The sequence below is a fragment of the Camelus bactrianus genome, chromosome 7 (genome assembly GCF_048773025.1).
Source record: "Camelus bactrianus isolate YW-2024 breed Bactrian camel chromosome 7, ASM4877302v1, whole genome shotgun sequence".
NCBI lineage: Eukaryota > Metazoa > Chordata > Mammalia > Artiodactyla > Camelidae > Camelus > Camelus bactrianus.
The window spans coordinates 74,725,336-74,744,807 of NC_133545.1; the positions used below are offsets into that span (position 1 = coordinate 74,725,336).

Below are 19,472 nucleotides of genomic sequence, written 5' to 3' on the forward strand. Positions count from 1 at the left end.
ATGCTTACAACCTATGGCTCCATGAGCCTGATACAGAAGAAACTAAACTGTGGTTAGAAATGAGTAAAGTGGGCTTTGAATATTAATGGCAGCATTGCCTTGTCACGGAGTGTACTCATTAACTTTTAAAAAGATGTCACAGTTCTCATCTAAATTTGCTTTTTAAAAAAAAAAATCTCAGGATGACAAAAGAGCACCAAATTATGATTCTGAGTTTCTTCCAGGATTTCGTTTTTAAACTGCAGGATGAAGACAGCTATTTCAAGAAGTACTTTAAGTACAGACGGATGGAAGTAGAACTCAACAAAAAATAGGCAAAAAGATGCCTCTACAGGAGTCTTCTGGGTTCAGTCCAAGGGCCAGAAAAAAATGCCCTCTGGGACTCCGAACGCAGATATGACTGTTGGAAAATGCAAACAAAACTACCTCGCAATTTAAAAGTGAACGTGCCCCTGTAATGGTGTAGGAATCGGCGTGGACCTTACCCCCTCAGGGTAGTTTGCCACTGCTGCTGAATCTTGTTGACTTAAGTGTGATTAAGAGCTGCTTGCACCTGGGCTGGGCTGAGCGGCACTGACTGAGCGGTACCTCAGGTGTAACAGGAAAAAAAAAAAAAAAACAGCGCTACAAACTCAAAACAGTAAATTGAAGTTTCTTGTAGCTCAGAATTTCTTCACAGTGCTCTTAGCTAAAGGTGCCCTTTGTTCTCCTCATTCCAATTCATTATTATGAAGATCTTCAAATATACAGAAAATAAATATGCCTTTTTTTATACCACTTGAATAAGCTGCAGACATCAAAATCCTACACCCCTGAATACTTCAGCCTGCCTCTTCTAAGAATAAGGATGTTGGCTTTAGAATCACAATACCGTTGGCACACAAAAGAAGACAATTCCCTGGTATCATTTAATATTCAGTCCATATTCAAGTTTCTGACTGTCCCAAGAATGTCTTTTACAGCGCTCTTTTTTTCTTGAATCAGGATACTACCTAGGCTCATGCATTGAATTTGCTTACTATGTTTAAGTAAGAAGCAATTTGAAATGCTTCTTACTTAAACACCTGATAACTCTCCTCTACACAAACTCACAGATACAGATAATGAAGACACAAATCTTCCCAGGATGTTTTTCATTGAGAGCAGGTGCTTTAGATAAGCACATCTCCTTAGACCAGGAAAGTCTAGGAGGAACAAATAGTAAGTCTTTTACTGCAGCACTGAGAATGTAATTTAAGCTGTATTAACTAAATAGTAATGTTTATGCTTTCTTAACTCTAGAGAAGTACATAAACTTTATGGACAGTGTTGTAATCTTTACTCGACTTCTAAAGCTTAATGGTTGGTTTTTTCCTAGGCAATGAAAAGCTGTTTAGTACAACAATGTATATCACTCCAGGTGAAGCCTCTAGCATGCCCTGCTTCACAGTTCAGAGCGAAATGAACACTGTACCCTCTGCATTTCACTCATGGTTTAATTTTAGAACCTGACCTGCTGAATTGGGTTTTATTTGTCCTTCCCTCTCATCCACCCCTAGGAAGTCAGGCACTTGGCATATGATAAATGTTTGTCTTCTAGGCTGTCACTGTTAAAAACAACAGGCCTAAAATGGAGTCACTTACGCTAAGTTCCACATCACCAAAGCAAGACTTAGAATTTCGGCTCTCCCAGAAATGGACTCTTAAACCAGTCAATCAGGAATCACCTGGTCAGCACTAGTGAGGTAATCTGCCTGATAGACCGGTGCCATCCCCGAAAGGACAGTGACCTCGTCACAACCAATCCACTTTCTGCTAGTATAATTTCCTTGTCCCACTCCTTTCTGACTGTAAATGTCTTGCATTTTGTACTGCTCCTTGGAGATCCTTTCTGTCTGCTAGATAGGATTCTGCCCAGTTTCATGAATCATTGAATAAAACCTGTAAGACCTTTAAAATTGAGTTGAATTTTAACATTACTTGATTTTTAAATGTTAATTAATGCTGTAAAGAAGAGGGGCAAATTTACACAGTTTCCTATAAGTGGCTGGTGGCCAAGGTAGCATTTTGTTAGAGCAGGAAGATAGTTAGATATGAGCAGAGAAAGGGGGACACAGACCAAATGGCAGGAATTGGGCAAAAAGGAGGGGCACAAGCCAAATGCAGGAAAACACATCATATAAGCACCAGGGGCCCCTGGGCAGAGAAAGAAAAGCAGGAATCTTTGGGCTGATAAGGGGCCACACCTTTTGGCCTGGAGACCAACAAAGAAAGGTCAGAAAAGGCAGGGATTTCCAGTGTCTGAATATAACCTTTTGCTCATCATGCCCTCATTTCAATAAAATTAGCCTTGCAGATCAGAAGTACCCATCATGCCGCCGCCATGACACTTCTGATCCAGAATAAATAAGGACAAAAACTCCCTCCTCCCTTTGGGAAGGCTGAGTTGGGATGATAATCAGGAAATACGACCCCAAGCCCTTCTCTCCTCAATGAATATTCCACCCATTCATTTTACACCCTATGTAACTAACTTGCCAAAGAAACTCAGGGCAGCCGCTCACCTGAGCCTGCCCTCTCTCCCCTTGAGAGTGTACTATCCATCCTTTAATAAATCCTCACTTTACTTTTCTTAACCTCTAAGTCTTGTCTCTGAATTCTTTCTGCGAAGGGACAAGAACCTGGAACACTGGTTGGATACACCAGCAACAATTTGTGGGGACTAGAATTAAGTGAGATTATTTTAACACTTCACAAAATGTTAGGTGCTAGTTAAATTACTTCTGGGAAACCACATATAAAATAATTTTAACACAATCGCTCATCTTTAAAGTGAGCTCTGTAACCAGTACTGTCCTTTCTTCTCCTAGCTCTAAGCCTAAAGGCACAGAGGACAAGAAGACTTCACTTCAATATGTATTTATAGCAGCATCTGTGGAATTTAGTTTACTACTGAATCAAAAAGTTGTTTTCATGATCATTAAAAATCTATAGATAACCCCAAACAGCAGTAAGGCAGCTAACTTCTCATCAGTGCTCTGTCGTTAACTACCTATTCAACCTTAGAAAATACCTGTCCCACCTCACCAGGCGCCCCAAAATGACCAAGTCTCTGTGGCCACTTGCAGTTGTAACACTGAGTGATTCTTTGAAAAAGATTATAGGCGAAAATACATGAAGACAGTGTGCTGAGTGCAGGGGGAGTTGGATTGCATTAGGCGAAGGATCAGCAAAATTTGACCTGAGGGCTAAATTGAGCCTGTCACCTAGTTTGTTCTGGTTTTGATTCAAACTATTTGTTTTTCAGAGTATAATTTCCTCAACATTCATATTATAGTGACACTTCTTTCTCTTCATGTATTAGAGTAAAAAGCACCTAACATAAAAATGGTTAAAGTGGTAAATTTTGTATGTATAGTTCAGTAGCATGAAGTATATTCATACTGTTGCCAAATATATCTCCAGAACTTTTTCATCTTGCAAATTTAAAATCCTATACTTGCCAGAAAGAGAAAAAAAAATTCCACATATCACTTATATGCGGGATCTTAAAAAAAGACACAAATGAACTTATTTACAAAACAGAAACAGACTCATAGACATAGAAAACAAATGTATGGTTACCAGGGAGGGAAACTAGTGGGGGGGGTGGGAGGTGGAGGGATGAGTTGGGAGTTCGGGATTTTCAGATACTAACTACTATATATAAAACAGATAAACAACAAGGTCCTACTATTCAGAAAACTATTCAGTATCTCATAATAGGCTATAATGAAAAAGAATACAAAAAGGAACATATATATATATAACCAAATCACTATGCTGTCTACCAGAAACTAATACAACATTGTAAACTGACTACAGTTCAATTTAAAAAAAGAAAAAAGCTATGCCTATTAAACAGTAGTCCTCTTTTCATCCTACCCCCAGGCCTTGGTAACCACCATTCAATTTTCTGCTTATGAGGATTTGACAATTTAAATACATCTAAATGGAATCATCCAGTATTTGTCCTTTTGTGACTGGTTTATTTTACTTAGCATAACGTCCTCAAGGTTCACCCATGTTGTAGTGTGTGACGAAACTTTCTTCCTTTTTAAGGCTGAATAAAAATATTCCACTTTTTGTATTTGTCACATTTTATTTATCCATTCACCATCAGTGGACATTTGGGTTGCTTCCACCTCTTAGCTACTGTGATAGGGCTGCTATGAACATGGGTGTGCAAATCTCTCCTCAAGATTCTGCCTTCAGTCTTTTTGGATATATACCCAGAAGTGGGGTTGCTGGATCATATGCGGTTTTAATTTTTGAGGAACCTCCATACTGTTTTCTTGACCAGAAACAAGTAGACTGTCAGATATTTCTCCAGCAAAGATAGGTTTATTCGGGATCAGCGGAGAATTGCAGTTCGGGGTCTGCCACCCTGGCGAGCCATGTGCAAGTCCCTGAGACTGCAAGGGAAGGAGAGTGCTTTTATGGAGTGGAAAAGGAAGTTGGGAGGGCTAAGTAAACAAGAGTCCATAGCTTCTCATTGGCTGAGCCTTTGCTGGAAGTACAAGTCTTTTTAATTCCTATTACGGGTTCCACTATCATTGCAAAGCATGAGAGCTCCCCCTTCTGGTCTCCCAACTCTATTTAATTGAGGTTTCTGTTTATTAATTTTTTTGTAGCTTTCATAGTGGCTGCATCATTTTGCAATCCCAACAGAGTACACATGTTACCATATCTCCATATCATTATCAACACTTTTATTTTCTGTTTTCTTGATAGTAACCATCCTAATGGGTGTGAGGTGATAGCCTCACTGTCATTTTGATTTGCATTTCTCTGATGACTAGGGATGTTGAACATCTTTTCATATACTTGTTGGGTGTTTGTATATTATCTTCAGAGAATTGTCTAGTCAAGTCCTTTGCCTATTTTTATTTTCATTTTTTATTTTTGTTTTTTTTGGGGGGAGGGTAGGTAATTAGGTTTACTCATTTATTTTTAGAGTAGGTACTGGGGATTGAACCCAGGACTTTGTGTATGCTAAGCATGCGCTCTACCACTTAAGCTATATCCTTCCCCCATGCCCATTTTTAAATTGTGTTATTTGATTTTGTTGTTGTTGAGTTCTAGGATTCTTTATATTCTTTATATATACTGGATATGAACCTCTTATCAGATATATGATTTGCAAATATTTTCTTCCATTCCCTAGGTTGCCTTTTTCACTGTTTATCGTGTCCTTGATGCACAAAAGTTTAAGTCTGATATAGTCCTGTCTATCTATTCTTGCTTTTGTTGCCTTTGTTTTTGGTGTCATAGCCAAGAAATCAGTGCCATGTTGAATGTCACATTTTTCCTCTGTTTTCTTCAATGGTTTTCTAACGTTTTAGATTGCCATCTGTTTTTGTACGGCCTGTGAGCTAAGAATAGCTCTTACAGTTTTACGTGGTTGTGGGGGAAGAAAATCAAAATAAAAATATTATTTTGTGATACACAAAAGTCATGCAAAATTCAGATTTGTGTCCAAATTTTTTTTTATTAACAGAGCCACATTCACACATTTACATATTGTCTGACTGCTTCTGCACTACAAGGGCAAGGCTGAGTAGCTGGAACAGAGACACATGACCCACAAAGCCTAAAATGTTTACTATCTGACCTTTTACCAAAAGAGTTTGCTGACCTCTGTGCTAGGCTGCGCTTCTCCCTGGTCTTAGTATCTGAGATGGGCCAGAAAAGAGAAAATACCGGGTCACGGACTCAGAGACAAAGGTTGTGTTCTACCTGAAGGAAAGTGATATTTAAGAAAAAGTTTTCTAAACCTTTTCTTCCTTTTAAAAGCAGAATTAATAGCCAAGAGAAATTCTTTATTGAGCCAGATGATGTCACTTTACAGCAGTGGTTTCCAAAATGGGTTGCCCCAACCCAGTGAGTATACAAGAAAATAGAACTTCTGTTTTATGTTTTTAAATCTTACACTTTTTACTTTGATTGTGAGTTTCATAATGAATATATTTTAGTACAGTATCACGTTACAAAAGTTATAAACAAATATGGGATATTTGTATGGCATCATGGTAAAAAAAATTAGAGACCATGATAGATTTCCAAATGAGAGATGGTGTTAACAACTGGAAGAGGCAGCTGGCCCAAGGAAATACCTAAAAATTAAACTTCTTTGCTTCTTAAGAGTAATTTCACACAATATCGTTGCAAAAACATACTTTGAATCTCATCTAGCATTTATCAGACTAGAAAATAGAGACTAGCCAGATACTGTGTTTCAGTTGTGTGAGAAGTAGTATTTCTCTTACTGATAATTGGTCGGTTTATTTATTTTTTTAAAATCTAAATGATCTTCAAAATGTAAAATCTAAGCCCCAGATAAACTTAGTAAGTAATGTTATTGGTTTGATGATTTTAAAAATAGGAATTCCAGCTTCTGAAAAAAGGCGTTTTCTATATGAATTAATAGCTGCAAAAATACAGCGGAGAATTCTAAAAGTGGAGGGATTACTCTGCTGTTACTAGCCATTTCACCTGGAAAATTCTGTGCCCCCAAGAATAGCACTAAGATAGTACAAGTTAGCATGCTATTTTTAATCATGAAACTTTAGATGTACTTTGTTAAAAAAAAAAACAATGAATGAGGAAACTGAAGTAACCAATACATATGTATTTCGTGATTAATGAAAACTTAGTCTTCAAGGGTTTTTTTTGAGCTTTTATATTTGAGTTTATTCTTCATTTAACTTTTAAAACACCAGTTTTAATACTGAAAACACTGCTCGTGTTGAATACAGATTTCAGATATAATCCTTATGCTACTAGGTTGTCAGGAGGAATCCATGACAGATTAACCAGAAGAATCTGGGAAAACCTACTGTGGTTTTCTCAGAGAGAGGACCCCTCTTAACACCTAAGTGGTTCAAAGAACATGATTTGAGGGAAATCTTCTGGGCGCACTGATTATGAAAACTCACTCATTCTTTGTTCTCGTTTTTCGCTAACATTATTTTTGGTTCCTGTGCAGATAGTTTCAACAAAAGATTGGAATTTAGAGTAAAGAATCAGACATTTTCCAAAAATGAAACACCAAAAATTGTTAATGGCCAAGGCATTAAATCTTATTTACCCTTTTTACCCTAGCTAAACAAATACTGTGTCTTCTGAAGGTTGAGGCCCTAAGATAGATGCTTTCCTAATGACTTGTGGGATTAATTGAACTTCCCTTACATTCCGTTTGCTGCCCAAAGAAACTTGTCTTGCTTCCTTCCCATTAGGATGCTTTCCCGCCCTGCTTTGTGCAACGTGGTGTGCCCCTGACTTAGTCAGTGCCCTTCACAGCAGTGAGTGCCCCTCTGGCCAGACCAGCCACTAGGAAACACAGAGCCCAAGGCAAGAGTATTAACAAGGCACACATTCTACATGTCTAGTTATTTAAATGTCATAAATCAAGCTCACAAATGGTTAAGTAAAAGATATTCAATCCTTTCACAAAATACACCTTCATAAGGATGAGGAAGCCCAGGTTCTTTGGAGTTCTCAGCCTCCTCAGAGTTCTCCACCAGACTCTGGGGATCCCTCAGGGAGAGGGGCCTCTGGTCCAGGCTTTGTCCTGTACCATGATGGCTTATACTGGAGTGTACCCACGGGGGCCCTTCCCCATGTCTAAGTTCCTTCCATCCCCCAAAAGAGCCACGGCTTAGCCACCTGTGGGCCTTGGGGTGCACACAGCAGTGCGCTGCCAACTTCAGCAGGATGGACATGGGGAAGAGGTTGGCACAGGCCCTGAAAGCCAGCTTGGGACCATTTTGGCGGGACTCCAAATTACTGGGTACTTGGGGAGCATGTGGACGTGTCTCCAAGGCATGCTTGAGGTGGGGTGCAGCTGAAGGGCCTGGAACAGAGACCCTTCTGAGCTGTGTCTAAGGGTAGTTCTGTTCTGAGCCTTCAGCATGTCCTGAACTGTACACAGACTATCCAGAATCAGAAACAATGCAACCCCTGCATCTGTACAAAAAGTTCACTCCGCCAGTCACCTGGCTCTGCCACCAGTGATTCAGTGAAAAAGCTTTTAGAGGGAGTCCCCTAACCCTTTTTAACTTGCCGAACACATTTCCAGCCCAATGTTAATTCAGCTTGGATGGCATTTACTATGGGCAGAGGGAGAAAGGCTTCTCCTTCTTTCCTTCTTCCCCTCAACCCCCTCAGGAATCTGCCTGTCCAAAGATTGAGTGACTAATGAGGGTCACTTGTCCCAGTCCTTCCCATCTGCCCCTGAATTCCCAGTCCCTAGCCACAATTAGGTATGTATTATCTGCTTCCAATTCAGGGACCAAGAATACTGCTCTCTGTGGTAAATGGAAGAATCCTCCCTTCCCTCTAAAGTCTCCACCTCTTAACTCCCAGAATCTGTGAGCATTACCTTATATGCCAGGAGAGACCTTACACATGTGATTAAGGATCTTAAAATGGAGAGATTAGCCTGGATTGCCCTGGGGGGTCCTAGCCATAATCATGGGGTCTTTACAAGGGGGAGGCAAGAAGGTCAAAGAAAGAAGGCAATGTGGCAACAGCAGCAGAGATTGGAGTGATGGAGCCACAGCCAAGGAAGGTGGGCAGCCTCTCGAAGGAACCAGTCCTGCCCACAACTTGACTGTAGCCCAGTGAAACTGATTTCGGCTTTTGGCCTCCAGGACTGTAAGAAAATACATCTATTTGTATAAGCCACCAGATTTCTGGTACTTCATTACATAAGTAATAACTACTCTCCTTTAATACACTCTCTAATAAACTAACACACTCTCCTTTAAGTGGTCTTTGAAGTATGATAACAATACATGTAAAATACTTGTCAGCGAGCACAACATTAACGAGTGGACGCATAGCTCTAAACCCTATACTGTGACTTCTAGGTTCAGGTCTGAGAGACCCAATTTCCAGACTTTCTGGGACCAATTCTCCAGGCTGGTGCTAGGAGTGGTGGCTGGAAGCTTCAGAAAAAGGAACAGAAGACCTAGTGTTGAGAGAGGTTTGTACAGAAGCAGCATTTACCAACCCAAATGTGTCCTAGGCATGAGGAAGAAACAGAAGCCTCGGCAAGTTTTTCTCTTCAACTCCCATTTCACTGCCTAAGAGAATTTAGACGGAGGACCTGTTCAGGAAAGCAAACTATCAGCACAGATATTCGTAGTACAGTATGAACTAAGTGTGGAAGGCAGGGAGGAACACAGGAAAGTCTGTTAAGTAAAAATTCTCTCTGTGTCCCGTTGTTTCTGTATGGCCCAGTGAATATTTATTTGCTCAGCATTTGCTCTTTTCAAGCTTCCTATGAATTCACATTTTTCCCTCTGAAGTCTGAGACCCCTACTCCCTACTCCTGTGTCCAGGAAAACATATATACCTCACTTTACTTGACTTTTTGGAATCTCCCATGTTTATAGGGATTCCCTGTGCATTCACAATTAAATTTGGTTTTATTCTCCTGCTAATCTGTCTTAACATCATTTTAAGTATTCAACCAGCCAAAAGAACTAACAGGGGAAGGGGGAAATATTTTTCTCCTCCCATCAGATTGCTTCTGGTCCTGTCGTGAACAAGTCACTAACCACTCCAAGCATTTATGAGGTTAACCTACATAATCACTGAGATCCCTTCCAATTCTAAAATTCAGAGCTGTGGCAAAACATGGCTGGCCTTTGAATTTCACATTCACATGTTTCTGCTGTTACAGCCTATCTTTCCAGCCTCCCTGTCCACCATGAGGCCTCCATGTCAACCACACACACATCCCAGCTTGTGCACACATTGTTTCTTCTGCTGAGAACTGTCTTCCTTGGCTTCACCCCTGACCACTCAGGCTCATCCCAAATGAAGCAACACTCAGGCAACACTCAAATCAAGAATCACAACCTCTGAGAAGCTCTCCCACCATCTCTAAGCAGAATGGCCATCTCTGCCTTGGTGCTTTCAGAGGACTAATAAAGCAGGTAGCTAATTATAGTGTGACTGTTTTCATTCTGTTTCCCAAACCAGAATTTGAGCTACTCATATGCAGATACTCTGCCTGATCCGTATTTATATCTCGAGAACCTACTTTTGTGCTTGGCACACAGCAGGCACTCCTCTCATGTCTGTGGACTGAATAAAAATAAATCAAATGATTCCCTGAATTCTGAAGAGCCTACCCGGGGCTGGACAGAGTAGGAAGTAGGGAGGGATGGAAGGGAAATACAACAGTCCAGGAAATGTATGTTTCAGCAAGACTTCCAGAGCCCTGGAGAAAAAGATGAGGCTGGTTTGGATGATGATTTAGTTCAAGGCTATCCTCAGATACTCATTGTACATGCAATCTAGCATCTCTCTTGACCTTACTGCAAAGTCAGTTTTTAAGTGGAGTTAACAGTGAGCTGCCTCGCACAGCAATCTGCTGATTAGAAGCTCTTAACTGGGGCGGATGGCAGGCGGCCATGCATGGTTTGTTAGCTTTTCATCCTTGTGTGCCGTGAGGCAGAGGCCATGACTTTAGAATTTTATAGTAGCTAGTTAACAACTCTGTCCTTATAGACTGTTCTGAGTAACAACTCATAAAACTGTCTACATTCAGTGTTACTTCTTAAGCATAAGAAATACCGTCCCCCTACTTCCTGAGTGCTCCAGATGTATCTCCCATTTTCCTGATACAAAGAACAAAAGACAAATCTACTCAGAAAAACTCTTTAAAGTGGAAATGAGGTTATCATTTCCACACACCTTAGAAAACCTATGAAATCTTTTCACAATATACAGACTGATGGTAATTTACAATGTCTTTGATCACGCATCCCTCTTAAAGGAGCCATCTCTATATGCTCCTTTGCAGGTTTATACTGTGTACCTGTGTCAGCTTAGAATTTTATATTTGAGATTTAGCTTATTTTAAGGTACCAGTTATTGTACATTTTCTAAGTACCAGGTACTAAGTGCTTTACAAATCTCATTTAATCTCATAACAAACCCAGGCACTAAGCATCATTATATTATATTTGTAGAGGAGGAAGCTGAGATTTAGAGAGGTTAATTAACTTTCCTGAGGGCACAAGGCTAATAAGATGCAGAAGCAAGACCCAGGCCTGTGTCTGTCGGAGAGTTCCTCTTATCTCTGTTTCATTTCTTTTTTTTTTTTTCTTTAAATAGTTAATTTACGGCATTATATTAGTTTCAGGTATACAGCATAGTGATTCAGTATTTTTACAGATTATACTCCATTAAAAGTTATTACACTTGGCACAACATTGTAAAATGACTATAACTCAATAAAAAAAAAAGCTTAAAAAAGTTATTACAAAATAAGGGCTATAATTTCCTGTGTTATAAAAATACATCCTTGTTATTTATCTATTTTATACATAGAAGTTTGTACCAATCTGATACCCCATCTTGTTCTTCCCCCTCTTCTTTCTCCCCATTGGTAACTACTAGTTTGTTTTCTATGTCTGTGAATTTGTTTCTGTTTTGCTATATACATTCATTTGTTGTTTTAGATTCCACATATAAGTGATATCATACAGTATTTGTCTTTCTGTCTTGGGCTTATTTCACCAAGTATGATATTCTCTAGGTCCATCCACACTGCACCAAACGGCAGAATTTAATTCTTTTTATGGGTGAGTAATATTCCATTTTGTGTATGTATGTGTGTGTGTGTATCATATCTTCTTTATTCTGCTCATCTGTTGATGGACTCTTGGATTGCTTCTCTATCTTAGCTATTGTAAATAGTGCTATTATGAACATTGGAGAGCATGTATCTCTTCAAATTAGTGTTTTCATTTTTTCCAGATGGATTCCCAGGAGTAGAATTGCTGAGCCATGTGATACTTCTGTTTTTCAGTTTTTTGAGGAAACTCCTTGGGACTGGGGCACCCAAGCTGTGACTCTCACCACTGACTCCAGGGCACATGTCTGCCTGTGTAATCTCCCTTTTCTTCCAAGTCCCCTCCCAGGGGCACAGGACCTGACTGAATTGCTTCTCTTTCCTTTCAACCCGATTACATGTGGATCTTTCTTATAGCCTTGATTGTATAGGGGTCCTTCTGCCAGTTTCTAATTAGTTTTCAGTGAGAACTGTCCCACATATAGATGTATTTTTGATTTGTTCATGGGGAGGTGGAGGTGAAATCCACGTCCACTTACTCGTCCATCTTGATTGATCTCCTCAGTTTTAATTCTTGAAGTCAGAGAGAGCAAAGCTAGAGCCCTAAGGACTCCCTATGTGGATCCAGGTCAAAAATGAAATATGGGTTTATTATATATGTGTAAATGTACACTGAGGGGGACATTAGTGGAGATTATAATGCTTTGTAGAAATTAAAAGATTAACCTACAACTTCTGTCATGTTCTGTGCAATCATTATGATGAAACTTTGTGGACTAGGTTTTGTTTATTCCTTAAAAAAAAAACCCAATATCTGTATAGTATTCTGCAACCTAGGTCTTCTATAGAAGGACAAGGACTTGTGAGAGGATTTCCAACATAACCATAGTGAGCTTAGGGCTTACAGAATGTCCCAGATTTGCAGGGACAGTCTGAGATGCACTCTTGGGTTGGTCTTGGTTCCAACAAGAAGCTACTCAACTACTAAAGAGCAAGAATCATCTATTTTAGTGGTTTCTCAGATGTCTACGGATAAGCCCAAATGATTGCATGAAAATTACCAGAGAGATGGGCCTTACCAAGGAGAAGTCTCAGTAAGAGCAACAACTAATATTAATGTAGGATTTACCTCAGAGCATTGTTAGGCAGGTTAAGTGAGTAAGTGTTTGTAAAATTCTTAGAACAGTGCCTGGAACATAATAAATACTAGCATTATCATCACCATCCATCAATGATGAAACTGAGGCACAGAGAGGTTAAGGTATTTGCCCAGGGTCACTCAGCCAACCAGGGGCTCAGCCAGACTTGAACATAAGCTATCTGGCTACAGGTCTGCAATTTTAACCTCTCTGCTATATTCTCCATCACCTGTATGTTAACAAGTTTCCCACATGATTCTGACGTGCAGCAAGGCTTGGAGACCCTTGGCAAACCTCAAGTGATCTCTGAATCTCCTTCTCCTACAACCCATGCCTGGCAGTCTCTGAGCTAGGACTGACCATAGGACAGCCTATTTTTTGACTTTCCAGTCATTAGTTATTGCATCCTCTGCTCCATAGAGACTAAGTGTGATCATGGGAAGAAGCATATAGGATGGAAGTAGGGTGGTTTATCAGCCTGCCTCACGCGGCTTAAAGGGCTGTGCCTCTCTTCCCAACTCTGTGTTTAATGGCTTTAGCTGGTAGCTTGAAATCCACCCTGATAGGAGTATTTACACCACAGAAATCAGCAAACACTACACACCAGGGCTTCTCTTCCCACCAGAGAGCCAACAGTTAAACATTTAGCAGCACACCACTGGATTTATGGCCAAATCCCCAGCTTAACCACCTACTGGCTACATCACTTCAGGTGCATTTTGTAAGCTCTCCAAGCTTCATTTTTCTCATTGGTAAAAATATAAGGAATGACAGCTATAGATATCAAATGAGATAAGCAATGTGGAAGTATTCTGCATAGTTCTGAAAAGACGAATGAGGAGCAGGCACTTTAGAAATAATGTTCCTTTTTCTTTCCATTTCCCAATTGCTACTAAACAATGAAAGACATCTATCATATTCCTCCATGTCTTTCTTTTCCCAGGCTAACGTTTTTGTCAGGTATTACTCGTCGGTGTTTCCAGATCATTTTTACATTGGGATATGTCAGGCACAGATCACAGCTCTAGCTCCCCTGGGAAGCGTTGTGGTTATTTCGTTGTGGTTATGCCCAAGGGGCATCTCACTCATGCTCTGTCTGGTCAGCTGCCCTTCCCGCTCCAGCTCACTCTGTGGGCATCACCTCTGGCTGCAGCTCTGCTGCCCGTGCCAGACACCTCTGTGGCTTCTGGCTGCGTCACTGGTACATCACCAGAGCCCAAGAAATTCATAGCTCTATGGTGAAGCAGAAAGACTGCTCCTATTCCTGTATGATTTGGTTGATCACCTTCTGCAAGTACCAAGGATATGTTGTTTAGACCCCAAAGGCCCCAAAGTCTTGAAGAGTTTATGAAATTGTTGTTTAATTGTTTTTCTCCCATTCCCTCTCCATAGGAATCAGATATGAATTTGAGGGGAAGGGATTGCCTGAAACAGGAGATAAATTCAAGTGACAAATAAAACTTATGCTCAGACCACTCCTTCCAACACTTAAGCCTTTGCAACCGGGCCGAGGTTAGCTGCCTGACTCTTCCTTTTGGTTCTATTCTCTTGAGAGGTTCATTTGTCTATCAACCAGCCAGACACATCTATGCCAATCTACATTCCAGTGGTGAACTCAGACAGACGCAGCTTGGGGGCTCCTATAGAATTTCTCATAAAGCATGTACCAGAGCTGAACACCATCTCCCAGGTAGAGCTGGATGTGCAGAATGGGGAGAGAAGACATAGTGGGACAGTAGAACCATCACACTAAAGCCTTTAACAGAGGGTCACACTAGAGTGTGTAAAATCTGGTTAAGTCTTTGACCTTTTGACCTTGTAAATGGTAATTAAGCCTGCAAATGTCAGGGTGAAAGTACTCTGGGGATGCAGGCAAGTCACTGCTTCCATTGAACTTTATTTTTCAATTTTTAATTTTTTTCTGTTGAACTTTAAATTAATCTGAAACATACATATATTAAAGAGCAGGAGAGTTTGACTACTCTTAGCATTAGTTGTTCACTGGGGACAGAGTTTCAGGTTAGATAGTAGATTGGTGTAATATCACCAATTCTTAAAAACACAGCTGTCAGCTGGTTGTTGGCTGTATTGGGGAACTAAAAAGTATTAAGAAGCAGGCATTGCTGGTACTGTTATGTCAGTGTTATCTCCTAGGTGCGCCCAGCTCAGACCAAGCAAGTCACTGGGCTCGGTCACCTTTATTCCCCTATGAGGCATCTGGGGAAATTTCAAGCACTGTGTGTTGTTTTCTTGTGCTTCTACCTGCCTGCTGTCAATAATCTACGTTACAAAGAAGACAAATAAAAAGAGCATTTTATATGATACAATAATGCATGCTTACTTTAGAAACTTAGAAAAACACAGTGAAGTAAAAAGAAGTAGATAAGAATCACCATTCATCCCAGCATCTAGAGATAAATACTGCTAACTTGTAGTTATACTTGGAGTTTAGAAGTAACTCTGTTTGCATATAATAATATATGTTTATTAGGAAATAGTGTTTGGGGGAAAATAAGAGCAGTAATGACCATCACTTAGTGAGCACTTATTATGTGCCAGCTTCTGTACTAAGTGCTTTAATATGCACTAACCTATTTAATTCTCCCAACAGCCCTGTGAGATAAGCTGGTAAAATAAGCAAAAGTAGATTCAAACCAGGCAGCCTGTCGCGAGTGTGTGTTCTTACCCAGCACACTAAACAGAGGATACTCATAATCCTGGTGGACTCAGGGGACCACTTTTAACACATTACATTTCAAGAAACAAATTTCAAAACTCACCAGAAATCATATCATCTTATGATTCAAGAAGCAAGAGAGATATTCAACAATGCATCAGTATCAATGTTTATGAGTTTTTTGCATATGGCGCTCCTCCCAACTTTAACATTTTTCCTCACAAGCAAAATGATGGCATAATAACTAACCTTTGTCTATTCTTTTATTTCTTAATGCATTTGATCAATTATACTGTGCATCAGTGACTCAGGGAGAAAGTGAATGAAGAGGGAAATAAAGAAAGGAAAACAGCAGTGCCTAAATAGGCTGGGATGGATCTTTGCCTTGAATTCCTTTTAGAGTATATTCTGTGTCAGCAACTACAGTGGCTAAAGACTTAATCCTTACAGAACTGGAGGGTGGGCAGTGTTCTTTACATTACAGTCCCCTCTCTTTCAGCCTTCATTTTGACCTAGGTTTGGGAGGCATTTTATAACCATTTATCCTATGATGCTAGTGTTAGAGCAGGCATATAGCTAGATATGAGCAGAGAAAAGGGGACACAGACCAAATGGCAAAAATTGGGCAGAAAGAAGGGGCACAGGCCAAATGCAGGAAACCCTACATTATGTTAAGCAACAGGGGTCCTTGTGCAGAGAACGAAAAGTAGGAACCTCTAGGCTGATAAGTGGTCACACCTTTGGGGATAATAAGTGGCCCAGAGGCCAACAAAGAAAGGTGGGAAAAGGCAGGAATCTCCAGTATCCGAATGTAACCTTTTGCTCATTATGCCCTCATTTCAGTAAAATTAGCCTTGCAGATTAGAAATACTCATTATGCACTGACACCATAGACATCTTGTAGAAGTAAAATCCTAGAATAGTGGAGGCCATGAATTTGGTCAGTGCTCTAGGTTCTTCTCAGCATCTCACCTCCACTTCTTTCTTTTTTTAAGATTTTTTTTATTGAGTTACGGATATCATCATTAATGTACAAACCCAGGTTTGTACAAAATGAGCTAACAGACCCAGGAGCTATGGACCACCTGGCCAGAGACTAGTAAACCAGAGACATCCTGACTCCCAAAGTAGGATTAAGAAATGTCACAAGACAATGATGAATCCTAGCCTCGTTGTTCTTCCTCTTTAAAGGAACTTAACCCAAAGACCAAGTTGGAATGGATCTGAGGCTTGTTTCCCACTCCCTTGCTTTGGTGCCCTGCAATGAATTCTTACTTTGCTGCCAACTCCCACTGTCAGAGTTTATCTTTCTGTGCTACAGGCACACGAGCCCTTTTGCTCAGTTACAAAGGCTCACGATACTCAAGTGCTATGGTACCCAAAACACAAATGTAGGAAGACGACCAAATGACCATTACGGGGCTTAAAACTTTAATGTTGGCATATATTTGAAGATAATGTCCTATCTCTAGTCAACCAGAAAGGAGTACATTGATATTATGTATGAATGCAATGTCCCTACTGATTAAAGGCATTATATTATTGGTACATTAATGCTATTCTAAATGAAAATTTTAAAGAAAAAAAATAAAAGATTCGGTATGAGATAAGCACAAGTAAGTAGTCTAAACACAAAACAAACATGTTAAATTTAGTCCTATATGAATACTGGCTTTAAAGAAACGTCTGCAGGTGGAGTTGCAGATGACAAAGCATCTGCGTGTATACACGTGGCTGAACCAAACCTGGCTCTGCTGGCCCACCGTGCAGCAAAGTCAATTTACTGACACCAAGTTGTGGTGAAGAAAAAGTACAGCTTTATTTCAGGGCACCAAGCAAGGAGTATGGGCGACTCATGTTCAAAAGACCCAAACTCACTGATGGCTTTCAGGGAAGGATTTTTAAAGGCAATATTTTGGGTAAGGGCTGCAGGGTGCATGACTTTCTTCTGATTGGTTGGTGGTGAGGAAACAGGGTGATGTTGCAGAAATCATCAACCATCTGGTTCCAACCAGCCTGAGGTCTTAAGTGCTTGCGGTGTAGTCACCATTCTCCCATCCTCCACCTGGGGTTCCTGCAGAACGCCTTAAAGGTTTGTATCAGATTGTTACATATGTCCCTTGAGGAGGAACTAGGACTCTGTTTTATGGCTGAGCTATTGTTATTACTTTTCTTATTTAACTGCTTTTCCTTGGTTTCCGCATTCCGTCAATTCCCAAATTAGTACCTGTTTGTACCTGCTCTTTGGAACTCAGGGAAGGCTTAGGAGACTAAAGCCTTTTTCTACAAATAAGAAATGAGAGATACTAAGGGTCTTTGGTACCCAGCAGGGCCCCTCAGGGTCCGGCTCAGTTTCAAACCCCCCTTTCTTTAATATTCCTCAATCCTGAGGGAAACAGGGACAGGACAAGAAAAAGAATAAAGTTTTGGATAGAGAGGTTAGTCATAAACTCGCATGGGAACTTGTTCTAGGGGGACTCAGTTTCCTGTATACACACACACACACACACATATACACACATACACATATTCATACATGTGCATATCTATGTATAGCATATATTTTCCCAAAGAAATTTCCATTTATTTGCTGCAAATAAAGGAATCATTTTGTTTGTCATTCCCCTTATCATTTTATTGTTAAGGTGGGGAAAGAATTTCATGAATTATTCAAACTATCTTTTCCTGTCTGAGAAAGGTCTTGCTATTTTAGAGCAGCCTGATTTGAGACAAAGTGACAGGCCTACTTTTTGTGTGTGTTTTAAAGCTCTCAGTAGCTAATGTCTAGAAGCAAAACTGTGCACAGACATTGCAGCCTGATCCTCCCTGAAGGAAAATCCTAAATCACCAATTTCAAAAGCCTGAGCTTTGTTAATGAGGAACACTGCAATCTGCAGCCATTATGTTGTACTTTAAGCCAGATTTCCTTACAATTCAAATTACAAAGCATCAATCTCAATGCCCTGAAGACTCTTCACACTACTGCCCAGCTATTAATCATGGGAAAAAAACCCTATTTTCAACTTAATTGGCTGGAGGACAACCTATAGACATTAAAAAATGCAATTCACAACCCACTAATGAACAGCTATTCAAGAAATGCTCATGTTGGAAACACTATTTATATACATTATGAGAAATGTATAAAGCAGAATATTGCTTAATTCACATAAAATCTTTCTGCTCTTATTTGCTTGCTCTATTTTTTTCAGTTCCTATCTGCTGCTTCAGTAACTGAAAAGAACCTCCAGGCGGAAGCCATCGAAACACTCTTTAAACTCTGTATGTATCTTTATTAAACATTCCTGGCTGAATCACAAACACTGATGCTGGCTAAGTAGCCTCAGTAGAACAAGGGGGATTTTTAAGTGTTTTGTCTTTTCAACACTAATTTATTACTATTGTTATAAAGCTTTGGGGGATCAGTTATGGTTTGACCACCTAGGTAGCCAGCTTTTGTTATATTTTGTTATACCTCAAAAAGTGACTGGGCAACTATCAAGGCTTAAAATGGTAGGATCTCAGTGTGAAATAAAATTCATAGTTTACGGTAAGACAAGAAAAATTTAAACACAAAGTTTTCTTTGTCCTTTGGCCTCCTCTCTCCCCTCTCCTGTGCATCGTGTATCTGCATCAGGCGTTGACCAAACCTCCCCATCGTCAGAAATACCTGCTCAACCTTCTCCTAGCATCAATGACACAACTCCTTAAAACAGAACATTCTTTCTTGATCTTGTAAGGGGCCACAATGACACTTAGATCTGGATTGTGTAAACTGTCAACAATACGTTATTTAATGGATAGCCCTCTGTCTCAAAATACTTAAATAACTATGCCTTGATTTCTAATGGGCAGAACAGTTCTCGGAGCTTTCTGAGATTATAATCCCCTGTTTGGCTCAAATAAAATTTTCCATTTCTTTCTTAGATCAACTGATTAATATTTTGCCAACATCAGGTTCAAAAAGGACCCTGTATCAGGAAACAGAATTCTATGCAAAGAGTTTATAGATAATTTAATGACAAGATGATTTACAGGGCTGTGG

At 40.0% G+C, this 19,472-nt stretch overlaps 1 protein-coding gene across 2 annotated transcripts in view; it reads right to left on the reverse strand.

Annotated features, from left to right (window-relative positions):
* The window catches only part of NAPEPLD (N-acyl phosphatidylethanolamine phospholipase D), an 89,248-nt gene that overhangs the window by 60,694 nt on the left and 9,082 nt on the right, over positions 1-19,472 (reverse strand). The gene's annotated exons all lie outside the window — the stretch shown is intronic.